This window comes from Mauremys mutica, unplaced genomic scaffold, assembly GCF_020497125.1.
Source record: "Mauremys mutica isolate MM-2020 ecotype Southern unplaced genomic scaffold, ASM2049712v1 Super-Scaffold_100201, whole genome shotgun sequence".
NCBI classification, from domain to species: Eukaryota; Metazoa; Chordata; order Testudines; family Geoemydidae; genus Mauremys; species Mauremys mutica.
The window spans coordinates 659049-678843 of record NW_025423287.1 but is presented as its reverse complement, the minus strand read 5'-3'; the positions used below and the strand labels follow the sequence as shown (position 1 = coordinate 678843).

Here is a 19795-nt window from a genome sequence, read left to right as displayed (position 1 = left end):
GAGACCAAAGTCCTTTTTGTCTGGCTGGTTTGGTTGGCCTTAGAGGTGGAAAAACCCCAGCCTAGGGCTGTGACTGCCCTGTTTGAGCAATTGGTCCTGATTTGGCACTCTCAGTTGGGTCCCGCCAGAACCGCTCCGTCACAGGGGGTCTGGCTGTGGGCGGTGGGAGGATGGTGTCCAGGGAAGTCCCAAAGGTCACCCTGGGCCGGTGGAGTGTGAAGCCTCTCCCCTAGGTTGGGGTGCCGAGGATTAAGCCTTCCTCTGTGGCTTGGGCTGGGGAGCATGATCCGGCGTCGGGTCCATTTGGGTGGAGCTGGCGGCCGGCAAGAATTCGGGCCATCAGGTCAACCCTCTGTGGAAATGGGGGTGAGCCGGCAGGCCTGCGATTTTGGCTTCGCGGGCGGGCAGCTCAAGCCTGGCCTCCTATGAGCCTGGAAGGCAGCCGGCCGGGCTCATCCGTCTCCTCCCTGGGCCCAAGTTCCTTTCAGGCAGCAGGTGGAGCGAGGAGCCCAGGGAGGAGAGCCCAAGGAGGCGTCCGGAGCCTCCTCCTGCCCAGCGCCTGCGCCCGCGCCCAGCAGGGCTCTTGCCCGCTCCCGGCCCACCTGGTTTTGGCCTCTGCCACCCCTAGCAGTCAGCCAAAAGACCAGAAGCCACCCTCTTCCTCCTGCACTCCGAGTGGCCAACATGGGGCTTGAACCCATGACCTTGGCGTTATTAGCACCATGCTCTAACCAGCTGAGCTAGCCGGCCTACGGGGTGCCCGCGCTTGCCTGACCCTTTTGGAAGGAGTCACTGGCTGGCGCGGGGAACGATGTGGCCTCCGTTATCGAATGAATGGATCAAGACAGCACTTGCCAAGGTAGGGGAATTAGCTCAAGTGGTAGAGCGCTTGCTTCGCATGCGAGAGGCAGCAGGATCAATGCCCACATTCTCCAGCGGCAAGGCAGCCGCGGGACCTTCTCTTGCCCTTCTTTTAGAAGCCATGGACAGTCAGCCGGCTCAGCTCCTCCAGTGGCCTCCATCCCTCTCCCCGCTTGGCCTCCCAAAAGGCCAGCCCTTGCGGAGCACAAAGCTCTTCCACCCCGGCCCTTCTCCCTGTTGCGCTGACTGGGAGGCTGGAGACAGCTGGGGGAAGTTAGCTCAAATGGAAGAGCATGGGAGAAGTAGTCAGACCCATACACACATTCTCCAGCCTGCTCTGCTCTCCTTTGCTCTGCTGTGTTGGGCTCTAGTGGGGGACCTGCACCTTTCTTTCTGAGCTCTCACTGGAGCACAATCCCTTTCCTCCTCCCTCCCTGCTAGTCTACGCCAAGCTCATTGGCCGGGAGGGAGAGCCACTCAAATACAGAATTACTCACATCCCAGGGGTCCATGAAGAGAATGAGGAGATGGGTGGGGTGGCATGCGATACCAGCTCAGCTGAGACCGTGAGACCTCGCAGCCTCCTGATCTCAGGCAGGATGGCAGCCGTGGAGCAGCGCAGAGCACGCAGACAGCTTGGAGACAGCCAAAGCGGGGAAGGGCTGCGTTGGTCTGGAAGAGGGAGTCGGTGGCTGTCTATCCTGGCGGAGGCAGGGTCGTTTTGCTGTATGCTGGGCCAGGGGCCAGGGAGTCTGCTAGAGTTGCTGAGCTGGGCCTGCTTCTGGCTTTGCTTGGGTTAGAGGAAAGTGGTGAAGATAAGAACGGCCCTCCTGGGTGAGACCGATGGTCCATCTAGGCCACTATCACGTCTTCTGACAGTAACCGATGCCAGGCGCTTCAGAGGCAATGGCCTGGTTCCCCTCTCTTTAGGGAGACTGGCGGCCCCAAACTTCCCAGAAACCATCATAGCGAGGCCAACCTGAGCACAGACACCTGCTCAGCACCCCGGGGTGCAGCCCTGAACTCCGGCAATCAGCTACGCTCAGCTGCCCACCCAACAAGTGTCACACGCAGGAGCCTTCGTGCCCCACGTGTTCAGGTCCCTCCCAGCGCCAGCTTTAAACTCCGCTGCTCAGTTCTAAGCTTTGGCTACACGGGGGCAGCCTGGAGCTCAGCCAACGCCTCCCGTTGCTGGTTGCGTTTCCCGCTCCTCGTGGCAGGTTCACACCCCGCAGGCAGATCTCTGAATCGGAGCCGAACCGTTCCCCAAATCCAGTGCTTTAGCAGCAGCTTTGCTAGGAAAGCGCTGACGTCCCCAAGTAAAGTAAGAGCCAGAGCGCTGTGTGCGGGATCTTCTATCGGTCCCCTCACCGTGGTGTCTGTCAGGCACAAGGGGAAACCAGGGAAATGTTTTCATGGCGTTTAAGGGCAGAAGGGGCCATTAGCTCAGCTAGTCTGACCCCCAAATAACACAGAATTACACCATGACACGTATTGATCCCACAGACCTTAGACAGATCAAAGCGTTTCAGCCCTCAGGAAGGAGGCTAAACTGGATGCCAGAGGCAGTGAACAAGGGGCCCCCAAGGCAATGGCAGGGAGCTGACGAGGTGAAATATGCCCAGATGATCCCAGCAGGCGACCCACCCCCATGCTGCAGAGGTGGGAGTCCCTGTTCCTCCTGCCCTTAAGAATCTCTGTTGGTAAGTGGGTCTCCCCAGTTCCCCAGATAAGAATCCTCCATGTGGTTTCCCTGGCTTCACCTCCAGATAAGAACATTGTGTGGAGTGGGTGGGAGGAAGGTTGTCTGGCAGATCTGTAAAGGGGGACTGTGTCTCCCTTTCTGGCCCAGGCTCCTTGGAGGAAGTGATCTCAGTGTGTCTGGCTGTCTCCATTCCTCCCACCCATAAGTATCCCTGGTGTGTTGGTGCACCCTAGACCATTAAGGATCTCTGGGGGGTGGGTGTCTCTCTCCCCCTAGTCAGGATCTCTGGGGCGTGCCTGTATGAAAAGAGACTTTGACTCACCCAGGCTGGTCTGCCATCATAGAAGAGATCAGGTCCTTCTGTGGAGGGTTTGCGTTCCTCCAAGGCTGTGATCTCAGTGTGTGTGGGTGTCCCTGTCCCTTCAACCCTTAACAATCCCTGGTGCGTGGGTGCGCTGGGCCCCATTACAATCCCCTCTGTCTTACCCCCCATGAGGGATCCGGTGGATGTGGGTGTTCTCCACGCTACTGGGGGTGTCTGGTGCCCCTGTCCCTCCTGGTTAATAGTGGACTGTGTGGGTTTCCCCCCGCCCGTTAAGGATCCGTGTTGTGTGGATGCCCCCATTCTTCTCATTAAGAATGGTGCAACGGAGCATAAGGGTGTGTCCCCCACCCCATGAACTAGCTCCCATGTGTCATTCCCCTGCCCCCATCCAGGCTCTGTGGTGTGTGGGTGTCGCTGTTCCCCTTTTCAAGATCCGTGTCGCAGGGGGTTGTCCCTCCTTGCAAGTCAGAATCCCCAGCTTGTGGGTGCTCCCATCCCCCCCTCCAGGCTCTGCGGGGGGTGTCTAAAAAGAGACTGTGTCTCACTGAGGCTATTCACAGGCGCAATCCCACTTCTGATCAGGAGTTGTGACCTGCTCTGTTTCCAACCTGGGCCAGTTCACCCCTCCTTAGGCAACCTGGGGACCCCAAGCTCCCCCGGGGATCACCATATTGATGCTGAACTTAGCACAGACCCCCAATCGGTACAGTCCCCTGCAGCCCAGAACTTCTGAGCTCAAGTGATCCGCCAGCCTTAGCCTCTTCAGGAGTTAGGATCACAGGCACCAGCCACAGAGCCCAGTTTGTTTTGTGGCCTGGCAGCTGGAGCTTTAAACTCTGCTTGTGAGCTCTGTGCCTTGGCCAGACGGGGACAGCCTGGAACTGGGAAATGCTCCTGCTTCCCCTGCCCCCATCTCATGTCAGGGTGCAGGCGCCACTGTCCTCCCAGGTAAGATCCCGGATGTTTTGGTGCCCCCCATCCCCCGTCCAGGAGCCCAGGTGTCCGGGTACCTCTGCCCCTCCTACAGAATCCTGGATGTGTGGGTGTCCGTCCCTCTGCAGAGGATCCCGGAGTGTGGATGCCCTTGTCCCCCCCTACAAGATCCTGGGTGTGTGGGTGCCACTCTCCCCCCCAGCAGATCTCTGGTGGGTGGGTCCCCACGGTGTGAGTGCTCCCATCCCCCGATACAGGCTGGGGGGGTATAACCGGCTCTCCCTGTCCTGCCCAGGCAGTGCTACAGCAGCTGTTCACAGGGGCAGCAACCCCACTGTCACCCTGCAGCTTTAACCTGCTCCAGGGGTGACCTGCTTCACCCTCCTGTGGGAGCCCGGGGACCCCGAACTTCCCAGAATCACCTGATTGATGCCGAGCTTAGCACAGACACCGGCTCAGCCTGGCAGGGAGCTGCCCTGAGCCCTGACAATCAGCTTCCCTCAGCCTCCGGCTGCACAGCGAGGGTCCCACGCGAGAGGCTTCGTGCCCAGTTTGTTCAGGAGTGTCCCAGGCTCCAGCTGTAAACTCTGCTGGTCAGTTCTAGTCTTTGGCCACACGAGGGCGGCACTAACAGTCCCATCTAAACGCTGTTTGCGTTCGACCCTTCGGATCGCAGATTGTAACCCGCGGGCAGATCTCTGAGTGCAGCCAAATCCCTCCCCAAACTGAACATTGAAGCAGAAGCTCCCATTGGAAAGATCAGGATTTTTGCCTTTAAAAACAAGGAAAATGTCTCCAGCGAGAGACTGAAGAAGCTCAATTGATTTCATTGACTGGAGGTTAAGAGGCGATTTAATCACTGGTTTAAATACGTTTTACAAATGCCCAGAGGGGGGAATATGTGATTTGAAGTGTTCTTTAATTCACCAGACAAAGACTGAACAAGACCCCATTGGCTCGCAGTCGATGTCAGAAAATCCCAACTGGAAATGACCATTTTTTAACCGTGAGGCTAATTATCTAGTGGAACAAGCTCCGCAAGGGAGGTGGTGAATTCATCATCACTTGCAGTTTGTAAATCAAGACACCTGGTGTGTGGGTGTCCCTGTTCTGCGTTTTGGGATCCCTGGTACATGGTGCCTCCCTCCCACCAGTTCAGGATCCCCACAATGGATGCTCCCATCCTCCCATAAAGTCTCTGCGGGAGTGGGGGAGGTGTCTAAAAAGAGACCGTGTCTCACTCTCTTGCCCAGGCTATGCTGCAGGGGCTATTCACAGGCGCAACCCCACTACTGATCAGCACGGGAGTTTTGACCTGCTCTGTTTCCGACCTGGGCCGGTTCACCCCTCCTTAGGCAACCTGGGGAGCCCAAGCTTCCCCGGGATCACCATATTGATGCCGAGCTTAGTGCGGACACCCAATCAGCACAACCCGCCATAGCTGGGAGCTCTGGGATCCACCCACAGTAGCTGAGAGCTGTGGGGTCCATCCGTGGTGGCATGGGCCTGTGGGAGCCCCTTCCGACACTGGTGGCTGATAGCTGTGAGGCCCCCACCGGCCGACAGCTCCAGTCTTGCTGCCCCAGGGCTGAGGCGGAAAATGTCACTGAGACTCTGAAAGTCACAAATTTTGTGAGCCCCCTTTATATAATCTTTGCCTTAATAGTTGTTGACTGTCTCTCTCAATCTAGTGGTCTGCCCTAGCGCAGATGGGACAGGGAAGACAGACGCTCACCCCCCAGCACAGGTTTGGGCAAAAATGGCTCTTGAGCTATTTGCTGAGCATGCAGAGGACTTGTCCAGGCCGGTGGAGCAGCTCAGCCAGATGAGGAGCTGGAAGAAGGAGACCGGAGCAGCCTGGACATCCCATTTTTTCTCCACAGCCACTGCCTGTCAGCAGGATTCCTCCTTCTCCTCAGTGAGACCAAATCTAAGCACCTAGATAGCTGGTCTGGCCGCAGCACCCCAATCCCTCATGCCTGAGCCTCCCTGCCAAAGTCCTGTACCTGGCTCCAGAGAATTGTCTCACATCTCACTGGGAACTCGACTTCTTGTACCCAGACAGTCTCGGCCCCACTCAGTAGAGGACGTGAGAAACACTGTGTCTGCCTTTTCCAAATAACTGTTTGGAAAGCTTTTGTTCCTGTGGCGTAATGGATAAGGCGTCTGACTTCGGATCAGGCGATTGAGGGTTTAAGTCCAGTTGTGCTTGTGCAGTTTTACCTTTGTGCTGAAAGTCCTGCTCCCTTCAGGGCTGGAACCTCTTCTTGGCCGCTCAGGCCAATGCTCTGCCTTCAGCTAGAGCCCCGGGAAGGAGTTGAGGGTTGGGTGTCACAAAGGCTGGGGCATAAGCCCCAGGTGCTTCCAGTCTCGCCTTTGCCATTCCTGACATGCCAAAGAAAATGGGTGGCTGCCCGGGCTAGAGTGTGGAGCAGTTTCCCTTTTCCAAGTGTGCCCCTGTCCCTGTGCTTGAGGGGCTTGCTACTTAGCGCCTTGGGAGCCTGGGTGTTTCTCTGCTTCTCGCCAGCTGGGGAAAAGCCTCTTGGGGTAAAATCTCCTGCCCCACTGCCAAAGTCAGCACCTTGAGTGGGAATGGTAAGAGGCCCCACCAGGGGGGCTGGCCCTGCTTTCCTACCATCTTCTGATGTTGGCCACAAAGCATCAGCTGCTGGCTGTGGGTGGTTTTCAGTGGGTGTTCGGCATGCCAGGGAGCAGGGAGCAGCCTGGCTGGGTGTCTCTGTGGCTGTCTGCTGGCCACGCATAGGCATGGTTCTCCTCTCCTCTTGCCCTGCCCTTGGTTGCTCTGTGGCTTTTAAACTTCCCTTGGAGCTGTCAGCACCAGCCACCTCTGTCCTAGGTGCCCAGAGGAGGAGAGGTGTGTTGGGCTCCAGCCTGGGACTCTTCCTCCCTCCTGCCTTTCCCTGACTATGAAGCCTGGCCCTGACACTCCTTTCTTCAAGCGCCATGTGGGCAAGAGGAAAAGTGTGGTAGAAAGCACAAGGGCCAAACTTGTGGGCATCAGGAATCCCAAACACCCAGTCAAACCATAGCCACTTCTAGACCCCATTCCAACCAAAGACCTGGCTCCAGTGGGTATGAGTCACTCAGCACAAGGTAAACAACTCATTCTTAGACAGCTGGAGCTAGGAAAGCACTTGGATCTCCAGGGATTTACCACAAAGTCCCACTGAGATTTGAACTCAGATTTCAGCATGCCAACCATTACACCATGGGACCAGCTTGTGCTAGTTTCTCTGAACATTGGTGACCCTATCATAGAATACCAGGGTTGGAAGGGACCTCAGGAGGTATCTAGTCCAACCCCCTGCTCAAAGCAGGGCCAATCCACAGACAGACTTTTGTCCCAGATCCCTAATTGGCCCTCTCAAGGACTGAGCTCACACACCTGGGTTTAGCCGGCCAATACTCAAACCACTGAGCTCTCCCTCCCTCCCAGGCCCAGTTTGTGTAAGGGTCTGTTGGCTCTTTACTAAATCTGAGTGGGGTTTTTTTGGTTGGCTAGTTCCCAGTCCCAATAGAAGGGGGAAGGGTCAATGGGTAATCAGGACCCTGAGACTGACAGGCCCCTGGGGCAATGGTCACCGACTGGTAGGGAACAAGTGAGAATTTGTTAATGAGTAAAATTCCTGGTGAAAATTGGCAAAGCTGTTGAGAGTTTGAAAAGTTCCAGTGAATTTACCCATGAAGATACAAACAGAGAGACAAATAGAGAGAAAGAGAACATCACAGACTGCACAGGCCCACACAGATATAAACAAAAACCAAACCCACCCAGCACACAGAGCCATATACACAGTGGTGAGCTCCAGCCGGTTTGCACCGGTTTGCAAGAACCGGTTGTTAAAATTAAAATTAGAATTGTTCCAGGACAACCGGTTCTAAAAAGCTTTTAAATTTAACAAAGGCTCGGGCAGCTGTCCACCCGGCCCCCGGCCCCAGCTCACCTCCCCCTCTCCCCTGAACGCTCCGCCCTCCTTCTTCTCCCCCTCCCCTGCTTCCCACGAATCAAATGTTCACGGGAAGCCTGAAAAAAGCAGCAGCAGCAGCAGCAGGCAGGTAAGCCGGGTGCGGGCGGGATGGCTCCCCCTGGCCCCGGCCGAGTAACCCAGCCAAGCACCCCTGGCTCGGGCTGGTTCCGGCTGTGCGGCTCGGACCCAGCCCAGCTCGGGACCCGAGGCTCCGGCCCTGGTGCCAGCAGAGCAGCTCCAGCCCCGGTGCCAGCCCGGCCCGGGGAGTCGGGGCCCGCGGCTCCAGCCCCGGTGCCGGCCCAGCCCGGGGAGTCGGGCCCCACGGCTCCGGCCCCAGGCAGTGTGGTAAGGGGGCAGGGAGCAGGGAGGGGGTATTCGCTGGGTTGTGGGGGGGGGTGGATAGGTGTCAGGGCGGTCAGAGGGCCGGAAACGGGGATTGAATGGGGGCAAGGATCCCGGGGGGAAGTCAGGAAGGAGCAGGGGTTGGATGAGGTGGTGGGGGCACTCAGGAACAGAGAGAAGGGGTGGTTGGATGGGGCAGGGGTCCCGGGGGGCCATCAAGAATGAGAGGAGGGGTTGGATGGGGCTGCAAGGGCAGTCAGGGGACAGGGAAGGGGGGGATGGGTCATGGGTCCTGGAGGGGGGTGTCAAAAAACATGGGGGGTTGGATGGGGCATGACCCCCTGGGGGGGCACGACCCCCTCGTGAGGTGAGGAGGAGGGAACCAGTTGTTACTATTTTGGCACCTCATCACTGCATAAGGGAAAAGCCAGACAAAACAGAGAACAAATCCACACCAAAAATACAGCAAAAGCCAACAACAGGAAAGCACAAAAACCACATACCAAAAGAATACTAAGCAAAAAACAATCTGCATGCAAAAGTCATACACACACCCACGCACACAAAACTACACAAGGCATCCACCAAAATCACACAGGACCCACATGCATATCAACACGACAGACAAAAAACACTGACGTACAGAAAGCCAGGCAGGGTTTGAGTCTCACAGCGAAGAGGGTGAGCACACAGGTGGTTTGGGGAGCAAAGACTGAGGGGGAGTCGGGGGCAGTGCTCTGGGCTCTGCCTGACCCCTCCTGACACAGGCGGCTGGTGGAGAGCAGAGCCTGGGAGATCTGTGGAATCTGCCCTGCTCTCTGTAAAGCAAGGGGAGCTCGGTGTCTTCTGAGCTGCAATTGTATTTTCTGAAGGGCAAAATGATTGGCAGAAGCCATTTGCTTAAAGGAAACTAGTGCTGTAGGTGAGGTTTGAACTCACAAGCTCAGCATGACTCCACTCAGCACTGCTCTGTCAGTACTGGGCACTAACCCATTGCACCACTGGACCCTGTGTGGAGGAGCTTGTCTCCATGTTTCACGGATGGATTAGCGGAGTGTGTGTGTGGGGGGGTTGCATTAGCTAAAACAAATCCATATTAAAGGCTGCAGGATGGCAGCAGCAGAGGTGGGGAGCCTCATTCCATGTGATAGAGCTGGTTCCCCCTTCCGTTGCTGAGGGGAAGGTTGGTGCTTTGAGCCCACCCGGGGCTGGAATGTCTCATGGGTGAGATTAACGGGACTCTTGGGAAGGGAGGGGAAGTCTTTTCTATCCCTGCCTAGCTCCATTGGTCTCCTGTGGCCCTTTCGGCTCCCTGCTCCCCTGTTGGGGAGATGCAGAGACAAGCCCCCATCTGGGTGAGTCACCGAGAGGCTGTGCCCCATGGCGTGTGTGGGGGAGAGGGGTAGGGGTGGGATGGGGCTCAAGGGGAGAAGGTTGTGTGTGACAGTGTGGGGGGAGGGGGAGGGTGTGTTCCTTAGGATATAAATGATGGAAAACACAGGGGCAGTGACAGCGAAGCCCCGTGTCTGAGTGTTATGACCCTGTGTGGTGCTGCCGTTCACCTTCCACTCCTATGGGCTCAGCTTTCATTGAATCCAGCATTTTTTCACCTGTCCTCACCACAGAGGTGTCCCACATGCCTCAGCTACCGAGTGTCCCTCTTAGAGACGCCGAGGACTGGAACTGATTTCAGCTGCTGGACAGCTCTGCTAGGTCTCTATTCATTTGCACAGGAAAATGCTGAGTGTTTAGATTCATTTCAACCCCCCGCCCCCATTCAGCGAACTCCTGAACATACTGGAGATGGGTCTGGAAATTGATTTTCATTTGAAAAAGTTTTTAAAGGGAATCACTTGGATTGGAACTACAAACCTATTATCCTAGAAGAAAACATTCACCCACTGACCTACCCTCACAACAGAGAGTGTCATGTATAGCCCAGAGCAGGAACAGTTTTTAACCTGGGGGTTAGTAAACTTTCTCTCTATACAAACACCACAGCTTACAAACTCCCCACCCCCGCTCTGTGTCACCAGAGCACAACAACAACTCTCCTTGGGGCACACACAGCTCCCCAGCTCCCTGCCCGTCAGTCTCTCCAGCGTTGCTCCAATTCCTTAAAACAGGGTCTCAACCACAATGTACCTTAGTGCCAGTCCTCCAGTCCTCCCAGTGGGCCAATAATGTCACTCATACTGCCCAGACCCCGCCCCCCAAAACTCCACCCCCCACCTGCCTAAGGCTCTGGGAGGGAGTTTGTGTGGGGCGAGGAGGTCTAGGGTGCAGGCCCTGGGCTGGGGATTGGGGTGCAGGAGGGGTGCAGGCTCTGGGGGGAGTTTGGGTGCAGAAGGAGCGAGAGGCTGGTCTCTGGAAGGGAGTTTGGGTGGGGGAGGGGTTCTGGGGGGCAGGCTCTGGGAGGGAGTTTGGGTGGGGGAGGGGTTCTGGGGGGCAGGCTCTGGGATGGAGTTTGCAGTGCTGTAACAAGGGTGAGGCGAGTGAGGCACTTGCCTCGGGCACGCAAAGTGGAGGGGCGCAGCTCTACCCCGATCAGCGACGCTTCAGCGTCAGCTCTACCGCTGCTGCTTCTTTGGCAGCAATTCGGCAGTGGGTCCTTCTCTCCGAGAGGGACTCAGGGACCCGCTGCCAAATTGCCGCCGAAGGATGAATGAAGCAGTGGCGGCAATTGGGCGGCAGGTCCTTCCCTCCAACAGGGACTGAGGGACCTGCAGCCAAAGAGCCTGGAGCCGGCCCTTGCCTCGGGCACAAAAATTCCTTGTACGGCTCTGGGAGTTTGGGTGCTGGGTGCAGGCTCTGGGCTGGGGCAGGGGGTGGGGGAACAGGAGGAGGGGTGGGGTTGCAGGCTCTGGGAGGGAGATTGGGGCAGGCAGGAGGGGGTGTGTGGAGGGAGAGGGCATAGGCTGTGGGAGGGAGTTGGGGGCAGGCGTGTGTGGAGCGGGGTGCAGGCTCTGGGAGGGAGTCAGGAGTGAGGCGCTTACCTGGGGCTCCAAGGTGGGGTGGGCTGGGGGGCCTCTGTGTGCTGCTGCCCCCAGGCATCACCCCCGCAGTGTCCCATTGGCTGCAGGGGGTCGGGGTGGGGGCAGTGCGCAGAGGCACAGCCCCACCCTGCCCTGCCATGGGGAGGGGCCGGCAGCCACTGGAGCGAGCAGGCAGATGCTGCTCAGCTCCGCTGCACTGCCGGGGCCCCTGGGCGGGGAAGCGCCTGGGGGCAGCAGGTGGGGCCAAGGGAGTGACCCGGTCCCAAAACTGCTGGAGCCCCACGGGCGAGACCTGGGAACCAGGACTGCCAGCCAGACAAACACCTTTAAGAGGAGGTGTCCCTCTCCCTGTCAAAAACTGATCTTCCTCCTTCAGTTCAGTGACAGCCTGAATTGTGCCTTATCCCGCCAGAGCCAGAGGACTGAAAGCAGCAACATCAAACCCCTGTGTAGCTCGCAGGAATGGACATAAACACACCCTGGTATCTGAGGGGATGTTCAGCTTTGCCCTTGGTCAACTACAAGGCTAAAGGGAAAGGAGGTGGTGCCAGGTATAAAGAGTGAAACACGACACATCATAGTTATGCCCACGGTGGCTGCTAAATCTTTTTATGTACTTCTTCTTATCAGCAGTGTATTGTTTTCTCTGGAGCCTAGGCCTTGACCAAGAAATTTGTACCTTGATAAAATAATCGACTGCCCCTGGTGAAGGCAGTGGACTTGACACCCACTGGGGTGTCCCTACACAGGTACAAGTACTAACAACAGTGGCTGCCTTTTAGCCATAGATTTTAACCAGGGCAATAAATTGAAACAAACCCCTGTTAGATCATTTCTCAGCCCAAGTCCTTCACTCACATTTCTTAGGTCATTGGGCCACCATGTGGAGTTTCATTTCCTGCCTCAATTTCACACAGAGACACAATTTCCTTTGCACAGATCCATGAACAGCAAAATCTTCCTGGGTCTCTTGTCTGAGCCAGGGTGTTTGATTCCAGTGAACCCTTCTCTCCTGCAATGCGATGGTCAGACAGAGGGGACATGGCACCTGCATCCCTGCCAGGGAGATATTGGCTCAGCTCTTTCTTGCTGCTGCTGTTGTTAGTCCATGAAACATCAAGGGTGGAATGCAAGGCTGAGTTCACGCACCAGCCCTCAGTGCCCCAGAGAAATCCTGCTCCCTGCTATTGGAACGATGTGCTGGAGATTTGACTAGGAAAGGGACTGTCTGAATTGTCAGAGTGGGGGAATGAACAACAATCTACAGCAATGTCATTCACACAAACACACTCTAATCATGCTCCAACCAGAAGGGAAATGGGCAGGAATTCTCGCTGTTCAGCCCAGGATACACTTACACTAATGCAGCCATGAGTGTGCTGGGGAAGCTGGTCTGAGCAAACAAGTTGAAGTGACAATTTAGTGAGAACAGAATCATCATGTAGCAAAAAAGGTGCATGTTAAGTAGCTGTGGCCGAGTGGTTAAGGCGATGGACTAGAAATCCATTGGGGTTCCCTTATGCAGGTTCAAATCTTGCAAACTACGCAAGCACTGTGCTGTTGTTATTATTGTAGCCTTAGTACCTGAGCATCCACAGTGCGAACTGGAGCCAGATCTACTTTCACTCTGTCTACACTTAAAATGCTGCTGTGGCACTGCTCTAGCACTTTGGAGTAGACAGTGACTGGAGGGGTTTTCCCATCCCTGTAATAGCTACATGGACAGAACAATTCTTCCTTTTCTTTAGCACTATCTAACAGGGCTTAGGTCACCTTAACTCTATGGGTTTGGGGGGTGTCACACTCTGAGAGACATCACTCTGCCAGTTCAGTGCCCAGCGTACACCAGCCCTTAGATCCCTCTTGGTATTTCAATGCAGGCACTGACCTGTGAGAGGAAAACATCAGCTCACAAACACAGAGACTTAATTCCCCACATTTAAACTCGCGGCACTTTCCAGAAAGTCATGAAATTCAATTCATTCTTGCTAGGACAGAGAAAAAATAAGTGACACTAAGTTTTTGGCTTGGTTAAATAAAATTAAGTGTTTAATCAATATAGTAAAAAATCTGTACTGATTCCTCTAACACCACAGCGTGAAATAGGAACAGAGGCAAATCTTGTCAGCGATGACTAATTTCACAAATGATCTTCCCATTATTAATTTCCACGCTGCCCCCATTGGAGGTCTGAGCATCTCCAGTGTCATTGCTCTGCAGTCACCTTCCGCTTAGAATTGTTCTCGGACATTCGCCTTCCTCTGCAGCGTGGGGCACGGGTCAGTTGCTGGAGGATTCCCTGCACCTTGAGATCTTTAAGCCACGATTTGAGGACTTCAATAACTCAGACATAGGTTAGGGGTTTGTTACAGGAGTCGATGGGTGAGATTCTGTGGCCTGCATTGTGCAGGAGGTCAGACTAGATGATCATAATGGTCCCTTCTGATCTTAAGTCTATGAATCTATTGGAAAATTGTGCAGTTCAGAATGTGAATAGTGACCCCGTCTCCTTTCTGCACCTGCTCTACATTGCTCCACAGCAGCTTCTCCCTCTGCAGAGTCACCCCAGCACGGCAGTGCAGCCGCCCAGGGTTCAGCAGAGGCCCCTGGCAAGGACAGTGGGTGCAGCTAACAGCCCTGTGTGCCTGGCAGTGAGACAGCTGTAAAAAAGCAACACTCCCCCCAGAAGTACAGAGACTGAATTCCCCAACTTTAACATCATGACCCCCTGTAGAAAGCCACACGTGTCAGTAGTATTTTCACAGGGAGATGCAAAAATCAGGTGACACCAATTTTTAAGTTGAGTAAATAAAGTTGAGGAGATAGTTATTAACCTCACAAAAATACACTAAAGATCCCTCAACATAACACCTGAAGGTGAAATATGAACAGAGACAAACCTTGTCAGCAAAGGCTCATTTCCCAAACGATCCTCAAAATGTTACTAATTCCCACCCCTCCTCCACAGGAGCTCTGTGCAGTGTAACTGTTCTGCAGGCAGCTTCCCATTCAATGCTGTTGTGGGACATTCCCAGGACTGGAAATGTACCAACGACAGAATTTGAAGCACAAACCTGGCTCCCCGCACCAGGCGGGATTTGAGTGTTTTTTCCCCATCACTTAGTGTTTATCAATAGCACAGATGCCATGGGCAGGACTCCAGGCTCTGCTTGAGGGATCCTGGCACAGGGGCTGGCGTGGGGGTGTGTGTGTGAAAGGATTGTAGATTCTGACCTGCGCTCTGGAGAGGAGGTAATAAGTGAAGAGGGCATTATTGACTCTTCCCCTTCTCAGGCTCCCCTGGGCTGGAATTCTACATTCCACAGAGCCAAATAATGGGGTGATGCCAATTAGTTCATGAAAACTAGTGCATCAGATGAGGCTTGAACTCACAACCTCAGCATAGCTTCTCTTAGCACAGCCCTATAAGTACTGTGCGCTAACCAATTGCGCCACTGAAGCACCTATTAATTTGCATTCTCTGAGACCCCTAGGTTGATAAAGGCGAGGAGTGACCCCCCCAAAAACATTCTCAGTGCAGCTGAGAGCGGGTAGCGACAAGTGTTGGTACTTGCTGGGGTGGATTCTTCTTAAGGGTTCCAGGCCCCATTTAACCCTTTTGTTCTTCCCTGTGTAATAACAGAGCTGGTTAAGACTCAATGGAGAGTCTTGCTGCAGACCAACAGAGCTGAAATCACTGAGAACCAGCTCTAAGCATTAGTCCTGCTTTGGGACAGTGTCTCTCATGCAACAAACTGCCGAGTCTGCGCTAGCAGTGAGGCTCCCTCACTAACAGCTGAAATCAGGGAGAGCTGTGTGAAGTGCAGGGCCCCAGGGGTGCCTGAACAGGGGGAACAACACCCCAGGGCTTTTAAACATGGGAGGGCTCTGCCTTGCCACTTTGTAATGACCGTAAGGGCAGGGAGGGGGCAGAGAGCAGTGAGCACAAGCAGCATAGGAGTCCATCGAGCTCAGAATCTTGTCTTCTGACAGTAGGCAATACCAGGTGCCCCAAAAGCCAGGACTAGGAGTGTGATGAAGTGGGACTGGTCTTGCTGGGGGCCGGTACAGATCCTAAGTTCCAGCAGCACAAATGCCTGACACTCTGTCGCCTAGCAACTAATGGCCCGGCCCCTCCCTGCAGAGGTGCTGGCTAAGGTGTAGGAGACAAAGGGGTCAGGTGACCTCCTAGCCCGGGAAACGGGGGAGAGAGGAGGGGCCGGGGGAGGCAGACGGGAGTTGGCTGAAGAACAGAGGGGAGCAGGGAGACCGAACTCTGATCCCCGGGGGGGGGGGGCTGTGAGGCCCCCCAAGATGGAGCTAACCGGGGGAGTCTGGTTATCTGTGCCTGCAAGACCTGTGTTGGACTGTGTTCCTGTCGTCTAAATAAACCTTCTGCTTTACTGGCTGGCTGGCAGTCCTGGTGAATCGTCAGGGAGTCTGGGGGTGCAGGGCCTGACTCCCCCACACTCCGTGACAAGGAGTTGAACCCAGAATCTCTTGTTTACAAAACAGGCACTTTTACCAGCTAAGCCATGGCGCCGGCTGGTGCTTAAAATATTGTGTTTGCCCACACTTCACTCTCTGCCAATGACCAATGGGCCTTGACAAACTTTGCTCAGGTTTGGATTCTGTAAAGCAGAGGAGCAGGTGAAGTTTTGCTCCCAAGGTGTTTGTGTGATTCTTTGGACAGGTCTACACTACAAAATTAGGTGGGTGTAATTACATTACTTAGGCTGGCAATGCAGTTCTATCAACCTAATCCCGGCGTAGATAGCGGCTCAGCTGTCAGAACTTTCTGGAGCTATGAAAGGGGAGGGGCCCATGGCTCTGTAGCAGGAATACAGGGCAGGCGAGTTCACGGCAGGCATGGTGGGATACTGGTGGAGGCCAGTTATGGTGATATAATGACCAGCAGCATTTACACTGACAATTTGTCACTTGAAGTTTGCTGCAAAAAGCTCTAGACCTCTCATGTTTTTATTTTGTAAGCAAAACAGGGCAGTTTTGTCACCAGACGTGGTATTGTAGTGTGTGCACCAGCCACAAGCTGCCAACCGAGGGAGCGTTGTGTGTTTTTCACACACCTGAGCAATATAATTCTGCTGAAATAACTTTGTAGTGCAGAACTGTCCAAAGATTCACACACACACACACAGCTTGCAAGGAAAAGCTCACCTGCTCCTCTGCTTTGCAGAATCCAAACACAAGCAAAGCTTGTCAGGCCCCAGTGGGGATGGCAGGGAGTCATGTGTGGGCAGACACTGTGCTTTAGCCATAGGCAGGCACCATGGTTTAGCTGGCTAAAGCATCTGCCTTATAAACAGGAGATCCTGGTTTTGACTCCTAGTGGTCCCAGGTTGAGTAACTCTTGGGGCACCTGGTATGGGCTACTGACAAAACACAGCGTTGGGTGGGCCTTTGGTTGAGCCCAGTACAGCTGTTTTTATGGTTTAAATTACACTCACAGGCACTGATGATAGAGTTTCTGAAAGTTTGGGAGTTAAGAGCTGATAGGTCAGTGGTCCAGCCTTATTACCCCCTCCCTCTGGGACAGGGGCAGGTCTGGACTCTCACACCAAATGGCTCATTGTGGTTGCCAGAATCTGTGAGCAGCTCATTTAGTTTGCACCGAGGGTTGAGTCCTGCTTTGTGCACCATGTGTGAGAATGAAAATCCTAAACTGCCCTTTGAAATAACGAATGCAGCAGGACGTGTTATTGTCCCTGCCCCAAAGCAGACAGACCAATGGAGAAATGCCGTCGAGTCCAGGGGAATACTCCACTGCCATTTTACCTTTTTCGCTTGCAAAACTCCCTCCCAACCTTGAGGGCTCCCAGAGCCCAGTATTGAGCTAGAGCCGAGATGACTACAGTGCAAATTTACCACCCCACGGCCCAAGCCCTGGGAGCCTGCACTCGCACGGGACAGCCATGGGTGTTTCATCGCAGTGTGGACATAGCCTAGCATTATGACTACACTGCCATTAACACAACCAAGTCACTATTCTCACACCCTGGGTCAGTTGATTCGGGCTTGTGGGGCTTGTGCTGCAGGGTTATAAAATTACAGTGTAGACACTTGGGCTTGAGCCCAGCCTCCGAGACCCCACGAGGGGTGAGGGTCTCCAAGCCTGGGCTCCAGTCTGATTCCCAGGAGCCCAAATCAGATCATCCAGGCCAGCCGGGCCACAGGGATTTTAGCACAGTATAGATGCCCTCTCAGGGTATGTCTACACTGCAATGTAAGCCCAGGGTTAGCAGAAGTCATGTCAGCAGCCCCAACACATAAACATAAACCATGAGGGAAAGACCCACCCCCCAAATAAGCTGGGCAGTGTCCTTTTCCCTATGGTTCGTAAGTCCAGCAACCAAAAATCCTTTAACATGAGCCCCCCACCCCATCCTGCACCCCACTCACAGCTGTTGTCCTTAGTCAGTGCAAGCCCAGAGGTGCCTCTGTAGAGTTCACTTGCCATCCTGGGTGGAAAAGGGGGAAAATAAGAAGGCACCGTACTCACTATGTTGTCTAGGGACTCACTCATCCCTCCACAGCCCCCCTGTCCTAACGTTGGTCTAACACAGGGGTCGGCAACCTATGGCATGCGTACCACCTTTGGCACATGAGCCGATTTTGTGTGGCACGTGGCTGCCAGCTGGGGTCCCGGCTGCCAGCCCCGCTCAGCGTGTGCAGCCGGCTGAGTGAAGAGGGGCCGGCGGCCGGGACCCTAGACTGGCAGCAGGTGCACCCCCTGGCTCCCCCCTCACCACACTCACTCTGAGGCTCCCGGGAGTGTGAGCCGCTGGGGCACGGGGCCCTGAGCCTGCTGCGGGAGGGGTGGCGGCGGCAGCTCACATTCCCGGGAGCTGCAGAGCCCGAGCGCGGCAACGGGGAGCCAGGGGGTGAATGAGGCCTGCTGCCTGCATGCATCTGCTGCAGGAGCCCCCCACTCCTGAGGGAGGCACCTGGCTGCAGCCTGGGCAGGCGCGTCCCCTGGCTCCCCCCTCACTGCTCTCAGGTTCTGCAGCTCCCGGGAGTGTGAGCCGCCGCCACTGCCCCTCCTGCAGCTCCCCCCCATCCCGCTGCCTCAGCACTCTCTGGGGGAGGGGCTGTGTGCACGGCAGCCCGGCAGCATGTTTTGCCTCCATGTGGAGCCAGCGTCTCACCGGCATGGGCCTGGTAAGGAGAGTCCCGGGGGGCAGTCAGGGAGCAGGGAGGGTTAGATGGGTCAGGAGTTCTAAGGGTCCTGTCAGGGGGTGGGGAGTGGTTGGATGGGGTGTGGGAGTCCCCGGAGGTCTGTCAGGGGGCGGGGCTGTTCATAAGGGTTGGGGCAGTCGGGACAGGTAGAGGGTAGGGTCCTAGGGGGGCAGTTAGGGTGGGAGGTGTAGTGGAAAATTGACCACACGATTGATTTTGGATCAGACAGCCTGAGGCTCCTTTGTTTTATACGAGCATATATGCAGGGAGAGTCAGCATGGCCCCATGCAAGGCAGCAAGCTGCTCTGGCCTTCTTAAATTTTAGCCAGCTTATAAAGATTAAAACCACAGACAAATTACACATACTTCCGTATTAATTACCTTATTTGGACTACATTGCAAAATTAATATAGGACAAAAGCCGTTACTCACTGTCTGTTCTTTGCGGTCAGCGGCCTTTCTAACACAACTGTTGTGGTTCTATATTTCATAAGCCTGGACATTGCAACTTATGCTTCTTGGGGACTTTATCACTCTGCCCCCTCATGCCCTTTATACACACGAAGCCATTGTTCCGTTTTGGGAACTTTCCACTGTGACTCCTTTTACCCTTTGACACACAGAAGCAACTTTCCATCACTCTCTCATCACTCTGTCCCCCGCCTCTCTGCCCCTTACACACAGAGACAAGCTGAACCAAAGTTCAGCACAGCCTAGAAACACGCGTATCCAAAGCTTAGGCCTAAAAGCCTGGCCAAAGTTGTAAGCTCACCAGATTTTCCCTCACAGACGGTCTCAGGAGGGGACAGTCAGGGGACAAGGAGCGGAGGGGGGTTCTGAACAGGGCAATCGGGGTGGGATGTGGGAGGGAGTGGATGGGGGCTAGGGCAGGGCTCTCCCCTCTTTTTTGATTGTTGAAAGACAGTAACCCTAGGCGAGGGGGGAGCCAGGGTCACATGGGGGCTGGCACCCACATACATCCACTGCAGCCTACAGACGCCCCTGAGGGGGTGCCGGCGCGCAGCCTGGGCAAGAGAGGCACAGCTGCTCCCCGCTAGTGGTGCCACCACCGCCTTTGCAGGGCTGCTGCCCCCCTGCACCACCCTGGCTCCTCCATGGCTGGGGCTCGCTGCTGCCGCAAGCGGGAGGCTCTGGCTCTCTGGTGCCTCCAGGAGGCGGCTCCTCCCTGCCGAGCTGCTGCAGTGGCCCAAGCCTGACAAAGCCAGTGAGTGGACTCAGGGTGGAGGCCACCTGGGTGGGGTTGGGAGGGCTTGTAGGGGGGCTGTGAACCCTCCAGGGGAGTTCAGGGGACAGGGAGGGGGGAACCTGGTCTGGGGAGCAGCCCCTGAGCACGGCTGGCCCCTGGGGTCTATAAAGGCTCATTGGAGATTTGCCCCTCAATGAACCGATGTGCAAGGTGGAAGTTTCGCCTAGGTGGCAAAATATC

General features: G+C 55.2%; 2 non-coding genes across 2 annotated transcripts; both read right to left on the bottom strand.

The window, feature by feature from the left end:
* Positions 1–676: 676 nt before the first annotated feature.
* Positions 677–750, bottom strand: TRNAI-AAU. Its single transcript has one exon. It is a non-coding gene; the product is annotated as a tRNA-Ile (tRNA).
* A 13769-nt stretch (positions 751–14519) lies between these two features.
* Positions 14520–14613, bottom strand: TRNAI-UAU. Its single transcript has 2 exons — positions 14576–14613; positions 14520–14555 (listed from the first exon to the last, which is right to left on the bottom strand). It is a non-coding gene; the product is annotated as a tRNA-Ile (tRNA).
* Between the last annotated feature and the right edge of the window lie 5182 nt (positions 14614–19795).